The sequence below is a fragment of the Schistocerca piceifrons genome, unplaced genomic scaffold (genome assembly GCF_021461385.2).
Source record: "Schistocerca piceifrons isolate TAMUIC-IGC-003096 unplaced genomic scaffold, iqSchPice1.1 HiC_scaffold_1772, whole genome shotgun sequence".
NCBI classification, from domain to species: Eukaryota; Metazoa; Arthropoda; class Insecta; order Orthoptera; family Acrididae; genus Schistocerca; species Schistocerca piceifrons.
In genome coordinates, this window is record NW_025727648.1 from 897,793 (window position 1) to 912,312 (window position 14,520).

General features: G+C 49.0%; 26 non-coding genes across 26 annotated transcripts; all 26 read right to left on the minus strand.

The window, feature by feature from the left end:
- Positions 1–264: 264 nt before the first annotated feature.
- Positions 265–336, minus strand: Trnat-agu. The gene has a single exon. It is a non-coding gene; the product is annotated as a tRNA-Thr (tRNA).
- A 321-nt stretch (positions 337–657) lies between these two features.
- Trnak-cuu lies at positions 658–730 on the minus strand. Its single transcript has one exon. It is a non-coding gene; the product is annotated as a tRNA-Lys (tRNA).
- A 438-nt stretch (positions 731–1,168) lies between these two features.
- Positions 1,169–1,241, minus strand: Trnar-ucg. Its single transcript has one exon. It is a non-coding gene; the product is annotated as a tRNA-Arg (tRNA).
- Positions 1,242–1,786: 545 nt separating this feature from the next.
- On the minus strand, positions 1,787–1,858 carry Trnat-agu. The gene has a single exon. It is a non-coding gene; the product is annotated as a tRNA-Thr (tRNA).
- Positions 1,859–2,179: 321 nt separating this feature from the next.
- Positions 2,180–2,252, minus strand: Trnak-cuu. Its single transcript has one exon. It is a non-coding gene; the product is annotated as a tRNA-Lys (tRNA).
- Positions 2,253–2,690: 438 nt separating this feature from the next.
- Positions 2,691–2,763, minus strand: Trnar-ucg. The gene has a single exon. It is a non-coding gene; the product is annotated as a tRNA-Arg (tRNA).
- A 554-nt stretch (positions 2,764–3,317) lies between these two features.
- On the minus strand, positions 3,318–3,389 carry Trnat-agu. The gene has a single exon. It is a non-coding gene; the product is annotated as a tRNA-Thr (tRNA).
- Positions 3,390–3,710: 321 nt separating this feature from the next.
- Trnak-cuu lies at positions 3,711–3,783 on the minus strand. The gene has a single exon. It is a non-coding gene; the product is annotated as a tRNA-Lys (tRNA).
- Positions 3,784–4,221: 438 nt separating this feature from the next.
- On the minus strand, positions 4,222–4,294 carry Trnar-ucg. The gene has a single exon. It is a non-coding gene; the product is annotated as a tRNA-Arg (tRNA).
- Positions 4,295–4,854: 560 nt separating this feature from the next.
- Positions 4,855–4,926, minus strand: Trnat-agu. The gene has a single exon. It is a non-coding gene; the product is annotated as a tRNA-Thr (tRNA).
- A 321-nt stretch (positions 4,927–5,247) lies between these two features.
- Trnak-cuu lies at positions 5,248–5,320 on the minus strand. The gene has a single exon. It is a non-coding gene; the product is annotated as a tRNA-Lys (tRNA).
- A 438-nt stretch (positions 5,321–5,758) lies between these two features.
- Trnar-ucg lies at positions 5,759–5,831 on the minus strand. The gene has a single exon. It is a non-coding gene; the product is annotated as a tRNA-Arg (tRNA).
- Positions 5,832–6,391: 560 nt separating this feature from the next.
- Positions 6,392–6,463, minus strand: Trnat-agu. Its single transcript has one exon. It is a non-coding gene; the product is annotated as a tRNA-Thr (tRNA).
- Positions 6,464–6,784: 321 nt separating this feature from the next.
- On the minus strand, positions 6,785–6,857 carry Trnak-cuu. The gene has a single exon. It is a non-coding gene; the product is annotated as a tRNA-Lys (tRNA).
- Positions 6,858–7,295: 438 nt separating this feature from the next.
- Positions 7,296–7,368, minus strand: Trnar-ucg. The gene has a single exon. It is a non-coding gene; the product is annotated as a tRNA-Arg (tRNA).
- A 579-nt stretch (positions 7,369–7,947) lies between these two features.
- On the minus strand, positions 7,948–8,019 carry Trnat-agu. The gene has a single exon. It is a non-coding gene; the product is annotated as a tRNA-Thr (tRNA).
- A 321-nt stretch (positions 8,020–8,340) lies between these two features.
- On the minus strand, positions 8,341–8,413 carry Trnak-cuu. Its single transcript has one exon. It is a non-coding gene; the product is annotated as a tRNA-Lys (tRNA).
- Positions 8,414–8,851: 438 nt separating this feature from the next.
- Positions 8,852–8,924, minus strand: Trnar-ucg. Its single transcript has one exon. It is a non-coding gene; the product is annotated as a tRNA-Arg (tRNA).
- Positions 8,925–9,509: 585 nt separating this feature from the next.
- Positions 9,510–9,581, minus strand: Trnat-agu. The gene has a single exon. It is a non-coding gene; the product is annotated as a tRNA-Thr (tRNA).
- Positions 9,582–9,903: 322 nt separating this feature from the next.
- On the minus strand, positions 9,904–9,976 carry Trnak-cuu. The gene has a single exon. It is a non-coding gene; the product is annotated as a tRNA-Lys (tRNA).
- A 438-nt stretch (positions 9,977–10,414) lies between these two features.
- Positions 10,415–10,487, minus strand: Trnar-ucg. Its single transcript has one exon. It is a non-coding gene; the product is annotated as a tRNA-Arg (tRNA).
- Positions 10,488–12,436: 1,949 nt separating this feature from the next.
- On the minus strand, positions 12,437–12,508 carry Trnat-agu. The gene has a single exon. It is a non-coding gene; the product is annotated as a tRNA-Thr (tRNA).
- Positions 12,509–12,829: 321 nt separating this feature from the next.
- Positions 12,830–12,902, minus strand: Trnak-cuu. The gene has a single exon. It is a non-coding gene; the product is annotated as a tRNA-Lys (tRNA).
- A 438-nt stretch (positions 12,903–13,340) lies between these two features.
- Positions 13,341–13,413, minus strand: Trnar-ucg. The gene has a single exon. It is a non-coding gene; the product is annotated as a tRNA-Arg (tRNA).
- A 554-nt stretch (positions 13,414–13,967) lies between these two features.
- Positions 13,968–14,039, minus strand: Trnat-agu. Its single transcript has one exon. It is a non-coding gene; the product is annotated as a tRNA-Thr (tRNA).
- A 321-nt stretch (positions 14,040–14,360) lies between these two features.
- On the minus strand, positions 14,361–14,433 carry Trnak-cuu. Its single transcript has one exon. It is a non-coding gene; the product is annotated as a tRNA-Lys (tRNA).
- Positions 14,434–14,520: the final 87 nt, after the last annotated feature.

The window sequence follows — 14,520 nt, forward strand, 5'->3', positions numbered from 1 at the left end:
CGACGACGACGACGACGACGACGACGACAACCGCGAGGGTCTCTACCAGGGGTAGAAAATACATCACAAGAACTAAGTATTTCTCGTCGGCATTCTCCGGAGACTGCCAAAAGCAACAGTTTCCGGTGCCTACTTTAATAGCACCATTCGCACTATTCTTTTGCGAGAGCAATTCTTAAATACTGCACCCATTCATAATTTTTTTTATCCTTGACCACTTTTTTCGAAAGCGCTACGGTAGATGGGGCTGTTACAAAATTCATTTGCCTCCTGTGAGGATCGAACTCACGACCTCTGGTTTACTAGACCAGCGCTCTGCCACTGAGCTAAGGAGGCGCCGCCTAGCGCCCTTTTCGGGTACTTTATTCTTATGGACTAGTGAATCGGAGCCCTTCAGCTGGAAACGCACCGCATTAGCGACCATTACTTGCATTTAGTTAGCACAGCTGCTGCTTTCCTACACATCTCACACGATATCGATGTACGCCTAAAATTCCAAAACAACACATTTATTTCATTTCAGAGTTACTTTCAGCTTCAAAAACCATTCCTCTGATATTCATACGAAGCTAGGCATCGTCGTAACCCGTTACGTTCATTACGCAAGGCTCACGAGAGGGGCGCAGGTTGCATCCGCGTAGACACAAAATTTAGCGCCGCCCAGCGTGGGGCTCCAACCCACGACCCTTAGATTAAGAGTCTCATGCTCTACCGACTGAGCTAGCCGGGCTCCACACAACGCGTTACGAGCCATACAGTATTTATGCGACCTGCGACCATCTATGGAAGATCCTTTTGACTACAGCTTATTTCCTGCTGCCACAAATGAGCTACAATCCTATTCAATGGAAAATTGTCTCCGAAAGGCATCAAATCTACTTGAAATGATACGTGGCTATCAGCACCATTATTCAACACACATGCTCGACAGTGCGCAGACGCCTGTGGCGTAGCTCTTGGGTCCTGAGTCAGATGCAGTAGTTCGAAAAGAACTCTCCTGATCGGCACTGTGCCGAAAATTTCGCTACACAACCCCTTTGTCTTGCTTGAGCTTCAGGTAGGCGCCGGTTTGCAGCCAGGAAGCGGACAGCAGCAACTTTCAACTAATTTTGTACTACTCAAACAACACAGTAAAACAGCATGCAACTTTTGCAGAACTGGAAAAGCTCGACCGTGACAGGATTCGAACCTGCAATCTTCGGATCCGAAGTCCGACGCCTTATCCATTAGGCCACACGGTCACTGGCGCAATATGCTTCCCCACACACACCTCATTTTCGCCATTTGTACGCTTGCCGGAATGAATTTCCCATCTTTGACGCAATCCTCCATCTCCAATTTCAGTACTAAAAAGGCGACGCTACTTCTTGCTGTGTCCCATCGCAAGTTACATTCAAGCCCTTATGACGCTGATCAAACAAGAGGTTGCAAATCAGCTTCAATCGCTTACTGCCATCTCTGTCGGTTGCAGAAGGTACCTCACCCTATGTCATACAATGGCGAGTTGCCGCTGTTACCAAAGCGCCGACGACGACGACGACGACGACGACAACCGCGAGGGTCTCTACCAGGGGTAGAAAATACATCACAAGAACTAAGTATTTCACGTCGGCATTCTCCGGAGACTGCCAAAAGCAACAGTTTCCGGTGCCTACTTTAATAGCACCATTCGCACTATTCTTTTGCGAGAGCAATTCTTAAATACCGCACCCATTCATAATTTTTTTTATCCTTGACCACTTTTTTCGAAAGCGCTACGGTAGATGGGGCTGTTACAAAATTCATTTGCCTCCTGTGAGGATCGAACTCACGACCTCTGGTTTACTAGACCAGCGCTCTGCCACTGAGCTAAGGAGGCGCCGCCTAGCGCCCTTTTCGGGTACTTTATTCTTATGGACTAGTGAATCGGAGCCCTTCAGCTGGAAACGCACCGCATTAGCGACCATTACTTGCATTTAGTTAGCACAGCTGCTGCTTTCCTACACATCTCACACGATATCGATGTACGCCTAAAATTCCAAAACAACACATTTATTTCATTTCAGAGTTACTTTCAGCTTCAAAAACCATTCCTCTGATATTCATACGAAGCTAGGCATCGTCGTAACCCGTTACGTTCATTACGCAAGGCTCACGAGAGGGGCGCAGGTTGCATCCGCGTAGACACAAAATTTAGCGCCGCCCAGCGTGGGGCTCCAACCCACGACCCTTAGATTAAGAGTCTCATGCTCTACCGACTGAGCTAGCCGGGCTCCACAGAACGCGTTACGAGCCATACAGTATTTATGCGACCTGCGACCATCTATGGAAGATCCTTTTGACTACAGCTTATTTCCTGCTGCCACAAATGAGCTACAATCCTATTCAATGGAAAATTGTCTCCGAAAGGCATCAAATCTACTTGAAATGATACGTGGCTATCAGCACCATTATTCAACACACATGCTCGACAGTGCGCAGACGCCTGTGGCGTAGCTCTTGGGTCCTGAGTCAGATGCAGTAGTTCGAAAAGAACTCTCCTGATCGGCACTGTGCCGAAAATTTCGCTACACAACCCCTTTGTCTTGCTTGAGCTTCAGGTAGGCGCCGGTTTGCAGCCAGGAAGCGGACAGCAGCAACTTTCAACTAATTTTGTACTACTCAAACAACACAGTAAAACAGCATGCAACTTTTGCAGAACTGGAAAAGCTCGACCGTGACAGGATTCGAACCTGCAATCTTCGGATCCGAAGTCCGACGCCTTATCCATTAGGCCACACGGTCACTGGCGCAATATGCTTCCCCACACACACCTCATTTTCGCCATTTGTACGCTTGCCGGAATGAATTTCCCATCTTTGACGCAATCCTCCATCTCCAATTTCAGTACTAAAAAGGCGACGCTACTTCTTGCTGTGTCCCATCGCAAGTTACATTCAAGCCCTTATGACGCTGATCAAACAAGAGGTTGCAAATCAGCTTCAATCGCTTACTGCCATCTCTGTCGGTTGCAGAAGGTACCTCACCCTATGTCATACAATGGCGAGTTGCCGCTGTTACCAAAGCGCCGACGACGACGACGACGACGACGACGACGACGACAACCGCGAGGGTCTCTACCAGGGGTAGAAAATACATCACAAGAACTAAGTATTTCACGTCGGCATTCTCCGGAGACTGCCAAAAGCAACAGTTTCCGGTGCCTACTTTAATAGCACCATTCGCACTATTCTTTTGCGAGAGCAATTCTTAAATACCGCACCCATTCATAATTTTTTTTATCCTTGACCACTTTTTTCGAAAGCGCTACGGTAGATGGGGCTGTTACAAAATTCATTTGCCTCCTGTGAGGATCGAACTCACGACCTCTGGTTTACTAGACCAGCGCTCTGCCACTGAGCTAAGGAGGCGCCGCCTAGCGCCCTTTTCGGGTACTTTATTCTTATGGACTAGTGAATCGGAGCCCTTCAGCTGGAAACGCACCGCATTAGCGACCATTACTTGCATTTAGTTAGCACAGCTGCTGCTTTCCTACACATCTCACACGATATCGATGTACGCCTAAAATTCCAAAACAACACATTTATTTCATTTCAGAGTTACTTTCAGCTTCAAAAACCATTCCTCTGATATTCATACGAAGCTAGGCATCGTCGTAACCCGTTACGTTCATTACGCAAGGCTCACGAGAGGGGCGCAGGTTGCATCCGCGTAGACACAAAATTTAGCGCCGCCCAGCGTGGGGCTCCAACCCACGACCCTTAGATTAAGAGTCTCATGCTCTACCGACTGAGCTAGCCGGGCTCCACACAACGCGTTACGAGCCATACAGTATTTATGCGACCTGCGACCATCTATGGAAGATCCTTTTGACTACAGCTTATTTCCTGCTGCCACAAATGAGCTACAATCCTATTCAATGGAAAATTGTCTCCGAAAGGCATCAAATCTACTTGAAATGATACGTGGCTATCAGCACCATTATTCAACACACATGCTCGACAGTGCGCAGACGCCTGTGGCGTAGCTCTTGGGTCCTGAGTCAGATGCAGTAGTTCGAAAAGAACTCTCCTGATCGGCACTGTGCCGAAAATTTCGCTACACAACCCCTTTGTCTTGCTTGAGCTTCAGGTAGGCGCCGGTTTGCAGCCAGGAAGCGGACAGCAGCAACTTTCAACTAATTTTGTACTACTCAAACAACACAGTAAAACAGCATGCAACTTTTGCAGAACTGGAAAAGCTCGACCGTGACAGGATTCGAACCTGCAAGCTTCGGATCCGAAGTCCGACGCCTTATCCATTAGGCCACACGGTCACTGGCGCAATATGCTTCCCCACACACACCTCATTTTCGCCATTTGTACGCTTGCCGGAATGAATTTCCCATCTTTGACGCAATCCTCCATCTCCAATTTCAGTACTAAAAAGGCGACGCTACTTCTTGCTGTGTCCCATCGCAAGTTACATTCAAGCCCTTATGACGCTGATCAAACAAGAGGTTGCAAATCAGCTTCAATCGCTTACTGCCATCTCTGTCGGTTGCAGAAGGTACCTCACCCTATGTCATACAATGGCGAGTTGCCGCTGTTACCAAAGCGGCGGCGGCGCCGACGACGACGACGACGACGACGACGACGACAACCGCGAGGGTCTCTACCAGGGGTAGAAAATACATCACAAGAACTAAGTATTTCACGTCGGCATTCTCCGGAGACTGCCAAAAGCAACAGTTTCCGGTGCCTACTTTAATAGCACCATTCGCACTATTCTTTTGCGAGAGCAATTCTTAAATACCGCACCCATTCATAATTTTTTTTATCCTTGACCACTTTTTTCGAAAGCGCTACGGTAGATGGGGCTGTTACAAAATTCATTTGCCTCCTGTGAGGATCGAACTCACGACCTCTGGTTTACTAGACCAGCGCTCTGCCACTGAGCTAAGGAGGCGCCGCCTAGCGCCCTTTTCGGGTACTTTATTCTTATGGACTAGTGAATCGGAGCCCTTCAGCTGGAAACGCACCGCATTAGCGACCATTACTTGCATTTAGTTAGCACAGCTGCTGCTTTCCTACACATCTCACACGATATCGATGTACGCCTAAAATTCCAAAACAACACATTTATTTCATTTCAGAGTTACTTTCAGCTTCAAAAACCATTCCTCTGATATTCATACGAAGCTAGGCATCGTCGTAACCCGTTACGTTCATTACGCAAGGCTCACGAGAGGGGCGCAGGTTGCATCCGCGTAGACACAAAATTTAGCGCCGCCCAGCGTGGGGCTCCAACCCACGACCCTTAGATTAAGAGTCTCATGCTCTACCGACTGAGCTAGCCGGGCTCCACACAACGCGTTACGAGCCATACAGTATTTATGCGACCTGCGACCATCTATGGAAGATCCTTTTGACTACAGCTTATTTCCTGCTGCCACAAATGAGCTACAATCCTATTCAATGGAAAATTGTCTCCGAAAGGCATCAAATCTACTTGAAATGATACGTGGCTATCAGCACCATTATTCAACACACATGCTCGACAGTGCGCAGACGCCTGTGGCGTAGCTCTTGGGTCCTGAGTCAGATGCAGTAGTTCGAAAAGAACTCTCCTGATCGGCACTGTGCCGAAAATTTCGCTACACAACCCCTTTGTCTTGCTTGAGCTTCAGGTAGGCGCCGGTTTGCAGCCAGGAAGCGGACAGCAGCAACTTTCAACTAATTTTGTACTACTCAAACAACACAGTAAAACAGCATGCAACTTTTGCAGAACTGGAAAAGCTCGACCGTGACAGGATTCGAACCTGCAATCTTCGGATCCGAAGTCCGACGCCTTATCCATTAGGCCACACGGTCACTGGCGCAATATGCTTCCCCACACACACCTCATTTTCGCCATTTGTACGCTTGCCGGAATGAATTTCCCATCTTTGACGCAATCCTCCATCTCCAGTTTCAGTACTAAAAAGGCGACGCTACTTCTTGCTGTGTCCCATCGCAAGTTACATTCAAGCCCTTATGACGCTGATCAAACAAGAGGTTGCAAATCAGCTTCAATCGCTTACTGCCATCTCTGTCGGTTGCAGAAGGTACCTCACCCTATGTCATACAATGGCGAGTTGCCGCTGTTACCAAAGCGGCGGCGGCGCCGACGACGACGACGACGACGACGACGACGACAACCGCGAGGGTCTCTACCAGGGGTAGAAAATACATCACAAGAACTAAGTATTTCACGTCGGCATTCTCCGGAGACTGCCAAAAGCAACAGTTTCCGGTGCCTACTTTAATAGCACCATTCGCACTATTCTTTTGCGAGAGCAATTCTTAAATACCGCGCCAATTCATAATTTTTTTAATCCTTGACCACTTTTTTCGAAAGCGCTACGGTAGATGGGGCTGTTACAAAATTCATTTGCCTCCTGTGAGGATCGAACTCACGACCTCTGGTTTACTAGACCAGCGCTCTGCCACTGAGCTAAGGAGGCGCCGCCTAGCGCCCTTTTCGGGTACTTTATTCTTATGGACTAGTGAATCGGAGCCCTTCAGCTGGAAACGCACCGCATTAGCGACCATTACTTGCATTTAGTTAGCACAGCTGCTGCTTTCCTACACATCTCACACGATATCGATGTACGCCTAAAATTCCAAAACAACACATTTATTTCATTTCAGAGTTACTTTCAGCTTCAAAAACCATTCCTCTGATATTCATACGAAGCTAGGCATCGTCGTAACCCGTTACGTTCATTACGCAAGGTTGACGAGAGGGGCGCAGGTTGCATCCGCGTAGACACAAAATTTAGCGCCGCCCAGCGTGGGGCTCGAACCCACGACCCTCAGATTAAGAGTCTCATGCTCTACCGACTGAGCTAGCCGGGCTCCACACAACGCGTTACGAGCCATACAGTATTTATGCGACCTGCGACCATCTATGGAAGATCCTTTTGACTACAGCTTATTTCCTGCTGCCACAAATGAGCTACAATCCTATTCAATGGAAAATTGTCTCCGAAAGGCATCAAATCTACTTGAAATGATACGTGGCTATCAGCACCATTATTCAACACACATGCTCGACAGTGCGCAGACGCCTGTGGCGTAGCTCTTGGGTCCTGAGTCAGATGCAGTAGTTCGAAAAGAACTCTCCTGATCGGCACTGTGCCGAAAATTTCGCTACACAACCCCTTTGTCTTGCTTGAGCTTCAGGTAGGCGCCGGTTTGCAGCCAGGAAGCGGACAGCAGCAACTTTCAACTAATTTTGTACTACTCAAACAACACAGTAAAACAGCATGCAACTTTTGCAGAACTGGAAAAACTCGACCGTGACAGGATTCGAACCTGCAATCTTCGGATCCGAAGTCCGACGCCTTATCCATTAGGCCACACGGTCACTGGCGCAATATGCTTCCCCACACACACCTCATTTTCGCCATTTGTACGCTTGCCGGAATGAATTTCCCATTTTTGACGCAATCCTCCATCTCCAATTTCAGTACTAAAAAGGCGACGCTACTTCTTGCTGTGTCCCATCGCAAGTTACATTCAAGCCCTTATGACGCTGATCAAACAAGAGGTTGCAAATCAGCTTCAATCGCTTACTGCCATCTCTGTCGGTTGCAGAAGGTACCTCACCCTATGTCATACAATGGCGAGTTGCCGCTGTTACCAAAGCGGCGGCGGCGGCGGCGCCGACGACGACGACGACGACGACGACGACGACGACGACGGCAACAACCGCGAGGGTCTCTACCAGGGGTAGAAAATACATCACAAGAACCTAAGTATTTCACGTCGGCATTCTCCGGAGACTGCCAAAAGCAACAGTTTCCGGTGCCTACTTTAATAGCACCATTCGCACTATTCTTTTGCGAGAGCAATTCTTAAATACCGCGCCAATTCATAATTTTTTTAATCCTTGACCACTTTTTTCGAAAGCGCTACGGTAGATGGGGCTGTTACAAAATTCATTTGCCTCCTGTGAGGATCGAACTCACGACCTCTGGTTTACTAGACCAGCGCTCTGCCACTGAGCTAAGGAGGCGCCGCCTAGCGCCCTTTTCGGGTACTTTATTCTTATGGACTAGTGAATCGGAGCCCTTCAGCTGGAAACGCACCGCATTAGCGACCATTACTTGCATTTAGTTAGCACAGCTGCTGCTTTCCTACACATCTCACACGATATCGATGTACGCCTAAAATTCCAAAACAACACATTTATTTCATTTCAGAGTTACTTTCAGCTTCAAAAACCATTCCTCTGATATTCATACGAAGCTAGGCATCGTCGTAACCCGTTACGTTCATTACGCAAGGTTGACGAGAGGGGCGCAGGTTGCATCCGCGTAGACACAAAATTTAGCGCCGCCCAGCGTGGGGCTCGAACCCACGACCCTCAGATTAAGAGTCTCATGCTCTACCGACTGAGCTAGCCGGGCTCCACACAACGCGTTACGAGCCATACAGTATTTATGCGACCTGCGACCATCTATGGAAGATCCTTTTGACTACAGCTTATTTCCTGCTGCCACAAATGAGCTACAATCCTATTCAATGGAAAATTGTCTCCGAAAGGCATCAAATCTACTTGAAATGATACGTGGCTATCAGCACCATTATTCAACACACATGCTCGACAGTGCGCAGACGCCTGTGGCGTAGCTCTTGGGTCCTGAGTCAGATGCAGTAGTTCGAAAAGAACTCTCCTGATCGGCACTGTGCCGAAAATTTCGCTACACAACCCCTTTGTCTTGCTTGAGCTTCAGGTAGGCGCCGGTTTGCAGCCAGGAAGCGGACAGCAGCAACTTTCAACTAATTTTGTACTACTCAAACAACACAGTAAAACAGCATGCAACTTTTGCAGAACTGGAAAAACTCGACCGTGACAGGATTCGAACCTGCAATCTTCGGATCCGAAGTCCGACGCCTTATCCATTAGGCCACACGGTCACTGGCGCAATATGCTTCCCCACACACACCTCATTTTCGCCATTTGTACGCTTGCCGGAATGAATTTCCCATTTTTGACGCAATCCTCCATCTCCAATTTCAGTACTAAAAAGGCGACGCTACTTCTTGCTGTGTCCCATCGCAAGTTACATTCAAGCCCTTATGACGCTGATCAAACAAGAGGTTGCAAATCAGCTTCAATCGCTTACTGCCATCTCTGTCGGTTGCAGAAGGTACCTCACCCTATGTCATACAATGGCGAGTTGCCGCTGTTACCAAAGCGGCGGCGGCGGCGGCGCCGACGACGACGACGACGACGACGACGACGACGACGACGACGACGGCAACAACCGCGAGGGTCTCTACCAGGGGTAGAAAATACATCACAAGAACCTAAGTATTTCACGTCGGCATTCTCCGGAGACTGCCAAAAGCAACAGTTTCCGGTGCCTACTTTAATAGCACCATTCGCACTATTCTTTTGCGAGAGCAATTCTTAAATACCGCGCCAATTCATAATTTTTTTAATCCTTGACCACTTTTTTCGAAAGCGCTACGGTAGATGGGGCTGTTACAAAATTCATTTGCCTCCTGTGAGGATCGATCTCACGACCTCTGGTTTACTAGACCAGCGCTCTGCCACTGAGCTAAGGAGGCGCCGCCTAGCGCCCTTTTCGCGGTACTTTATTCTTATGGACTAGTGAATCGGAGCCCTTCAGCTGGAAACGCACCGCATTAGCGACCATTACTTGCATTTAGTTAGCACAGCTGCTGCTTTCCTACACATCTCACACGATATCGATGTACGCCTAAAATTCCAAAACAACACATTTATTTCATTTCAGAGTTACTTTCAGCTTCAAAAACCATTCCTCTGATATTCATACGAAGCTAGGCATCGTCGTAACCCGTTACGTTCATTACGCAAGGCTCACGAGAGGGGCGCAGGTTGCATCCGCGTAGACACAAAATTTAGCGCCGCCCAGCGTGGGGCTCGAACCCACGACCCTGAGATTAAGAGTCTCATGCTCTACCGACTGAGCTAGCCGGGCTCCACACAACGCGTTACGAGCCATACAGTATTTATGCGACCTGCGACAATCTACGGAAGATCCTTTTGACTACAGCTTATTTCCTGCTGCCACAAATGAGCTACAATCCTATTCAATGGAAAATTGTCTCCGAAAGGCATCAAATCTACTTGAAATGATACGTGGCTATCAGCACCATTATTCAACACACATGCTCGACAGTGCGCAGACGCCTGTGGCGTAGCTCTTGGGTCCTGAGTCAGATGCAGTAGTTCGAAAAGAACTCTCCTGATCGGCACTGTGCCGAAAATTTCGCTACACAACCCCTTTGTCTTGCTTGAGCTTCAGGTAGGCGCCGGTTTGCAGCCAGGAAGCGGACAGCAGCAACTTTCAACTAATTTTGTACTACTCAAACAACACAGTAAAACAGCATGCAACTTTTGCAGAACTGGAAAAGCTCGACCGTGACAGGATTCGAACCTGCAATCTTCGGATCCGAAGTCCGACGCCTTATCCATTAGGCCACACGGTCACTGGCGCAATATGCTTCCCCACACACACCTCATTTTCGCCATTTGTACGCTTGCCGGAATGAATTTCCCATCTTTGACGCAATCCTCCATCTCCAATTTCAGTACTAAAAAGGCGACGCTACTTCTTGCTGTGTCCCATCGCAAGTTACATTCAAGCCCTTATGACGCTGATCAAACAAGAGGTTGCAAATCAGCTTCAATCGCTTACTGCCATCTCTGTCGGTTGCAGAAGGTACCTCACCCTATGTCATACAATGGCGAGTTGCCGCTGTTACCAAAGCGGCGGCGGCGCCGACGACGACGACGACGACGACGACAACCGCGAGGGTCTCTACCAGGGGTAGAAAATACATCACAAGAACTAAGTATTTCACGTCGGCATTCTCCGGAGACTGCCAAAAGCAACAGTTTTTTTTTTTTTTTTTTTTTTTTTTTTTTTTTTTTTTTTCTTTATTGTTATTTTCAAACCCGTACAAACAGGCAGGCTGTCAGCAGCATGGTACGCCGCTCTTCAGCCGTAGAGGAGATAAAGATAGAACAGAAAGAATACACAAATGTGACATAACGGTGGGTAATAAAACAGTAGACACATAAAGACAAACACGGAGCCGTTCACACTTGACGAAAATTCACTACAAACTGTTGTCACGACGCACTAACACTGAAGATGGCGATGGCACAGGTGAACGATGGAGGATGACGGGAACACTGAACACGAAACACGACGGCACTCACGAGACACTGATGGCGACGATCTCCGGCGCGCGAATGTCCACTCAGCGTGTACGAGTCCGGGGACCTGCCAAGAGAGGAGGTGGAGGAGGAGGAAGGGGAAATGGGAGAGGGGAGAGCAGAGATGCCATGGGCAAAGGAGAGAGGGGGAGGGAGGTAGGGGGAGTGAAGCCCGGAGGAGAGGGTAGGAGGGAGGGGGGAAAGGAAAGAGAAGGGAAGGGAAAAGGGGGGGAGGGAGGGTGCCTGAAGGAAAGGACACAGGAGGGGGGGGAGGATCAAAGTTGATAGGAGGGGTAGATGCAGGGGAGGAGGACATCATCAGGGAGGGGGAGCTGGCGGAAACCACCTTGGGAGAGGGTAAGGAGGGTGGAGAGATGGAGACCAGGTGGGACGTGGGAGTACAGGCGCGGCAGTGGGCGGGGGTGGGAGAGGATCGGGGAGACGAGCGGGTGAGGAGGATCGAGTTTACGGGAGGTGTATAGGATTCGTATCCTTTCGAGGAAGAGGAGGAGGTGGGGGAAGGGGATAAGGTCATACAGGATCCGCGTGGGGGAAGGGAGACGGATGCGATAGGCAAGGCGGAGAGCATGGCGTTCAAGGATTTGGAGGGATTTATAAAAGGAAGGGGGGGCGGAGATCCAGGCGGGATGGGCGTAACAGAGGATAGGGCGGATGAGGGACTTATAGGTGTGGAGGATGGTGGAGGGGTCCAGACCCCACGTTCGGCCGGAAAGGAGCTTGAGGAGACGGAGTCAGGAACGTGCCTTGGCTTGGATTGTCTGGAGATGGGGAGTCCAGGAGAGGCGACGGTCGAGGGTGACGCCAAGGTACTTAAGGGTGGGGGTGAGAGCGATGGGACGGCCATAAACGGTGAGATAGAAATCAAGGAGGCGAAAGGAGGGAGTGGTTTTGCCTACAATGATCGCCTGGGTTTTGGAAGGATTGACCTTGAGCAACCACTGGTTGCACCAAGCGGTGAACCGGTCAAGATGGGATTGGAGAAGGTGTTGGGAGCGTCGCAGGGTGGGGGCAAGGGCGAGGAAGGCGGTGTCATCGGCAAAAAAGCAACAGTTTCCGGTGCCTACTTTAATAGCACCATTCGCACTATTCTTTTGCGAGAGCAATTCTTAAATACCGCACCCATTCATAATTTTTTTTATCCTTGACCACTTTTTTCGAAAGCGCTACGGTAGATGGGGCTGTTACAAAATTCATTTGCCTCCTGTGAGGATCGAACTCACGACCTCCGGTTTACTAGACCAGCGCTCTGCCACTGAGCTAAGGAGGCGCCGCCTAGCGCCCTTTTCGGGTACTTTATTCTTATGGACTAGTGAATCGGAGCCCTTCAGCTGGAAACGCACCGCATTAGCGACCATTACTTGCATTTAGTTAGCACAGCTGCTGCTTTCCTACACATCTCACACGATATCGATGTACGCCTAAAATTCCAAAACAACACATTTATTTCATTTCAGAGTTACTTTCAGCTTCAAAAACCATTCCTCTGATATTCATACGAAGCTAGGCATCGTCGTAACCCGTTACGTTCATTACGCAAGGCTCACGAGAGGGGCGCAGGTTGCATCCGCGTAGACACAAAATTTAGCGCCGCCCAGCGTGGGGCTCCAACCCACGACCCTTAGATTAAGAGTCTCATGCTCTACCGACTGAGCTAGCCGGGCTCCACACAACGCGTTACGAGCCATACAGTATTTATGCGACCTGCGACCATCTATGGAAGATCCTTTTGACTACAGCTTATTTCCTGCTGCCACAAATGAGCTACAATCCTATTCAATGGAAAATTGTCTCCGAAAGGCATCAAATCTACTTGAAATGATACGTGGCTATCAGCACCATTATTCAACACACATGCTCGACAGTGCGCAGACGCCTGTGGCGTAGCTCTTGGGTCCTGAGTCAGATGCAGTAGTTCGAAAAGAACTCTCCTGATCGGCACTGTGCCGAAAATTTCGCTACACAACCCCTTTGTCTTGCTTGAGCTTCAGGTAGGCGCCGGTTTGCAGCCAGGAAGCGGACAGCAGCAACTTTCAACTAATTTTGTACTACTCAAACAACACAGTAAAACAGCATGCAACTTTTGCAGAACTGGAAAAGCTCGACCGTGACAGGATTCGAACCTGCAATCTTCGGATCCGAAGTCCGACGCCTTATCCATTAGGCCACACGGTCACTGGCGCAATATGCTTCCCCACACACACCTCATTTTCGCCATTTGTACGCTTGCCGGAATGAATTTCCCATCTTTGACGCAATCCTCCATCTCCAATTTCAGTACTAAAAAGGCGACGCTACTTCTTGCTGTGTCCCATCGCAAGTTACATTCAAGCCCTTATGACGCTGATCAAACAAGAGGTTGCAAATCAGCTTCAATCGCTTACTGCCATCTCTGTCGGTTGCAGAAGGTACCTCACCCTATGTCATACAATGGCGAGTTGCCGCTGTTACCAAAGCGGCGGCGGCGCCGACGACGACGACGACGACGACGACAACCGCGAGGGTCTCTACCAGGGGTAGAAAATACATCACAAGAACTAAGTATTTCACGTCGGCATTCTCCGGAGACTGCCAAAAGCAACAGTTTCCGGTGCCTACTTTAATAGCACCATTCGCACTATTCTTTTGCGAGAGCAATTCTTAAATACCGCACCCATTCATAATTTTTTTTATCCTTGACCACTTTTTTCGAAAGCGCTACGGTAGATGGGGCTGTTACAAAATTCATTTGCCTCCTGTGAGGATCGAACTCACGACCTCTGGTTTACTAGACCAGCGCTCTGCCACTGAGCTAAGGAGGCGCCGCCTAGCGCCCTTTTCGGGTACTTTATTCTTATGGACTAGTGAATCGGAGCCCTTCAGCTGGAAACGCACCGCATTAGCGACCATTACTTGCATTTAGTTAGCACAGCTGCTGCTTTCCTACACATCTCACACGATATCGATGTACGCCTAAAATTCCAAAACAACACATTTATTTCATTTCAGAGTTACTTTCAGCTTCAAAAACCATTCCTCTGATATTCATACGAAGCTAGGCATCGTCGTAACCCGTTACGTTCATTACGCAAGGCTCACGAGAGGGGCGCAGGTTGCATCCGCGTAGACACAAAATTTAGCGCCGCCCAGCGTGGGGCTCCAACCCACGACCCTTAGATTAAGAGTCTCATGCTCTACCGACTGAGCTAGCCGGGCTCCACACAACGCGTTACGAGCCATACAGTATTTATGCGACCTGCGACCATCTATGGAAGATCCTTTTGACTACAGCTTATTTCCTGC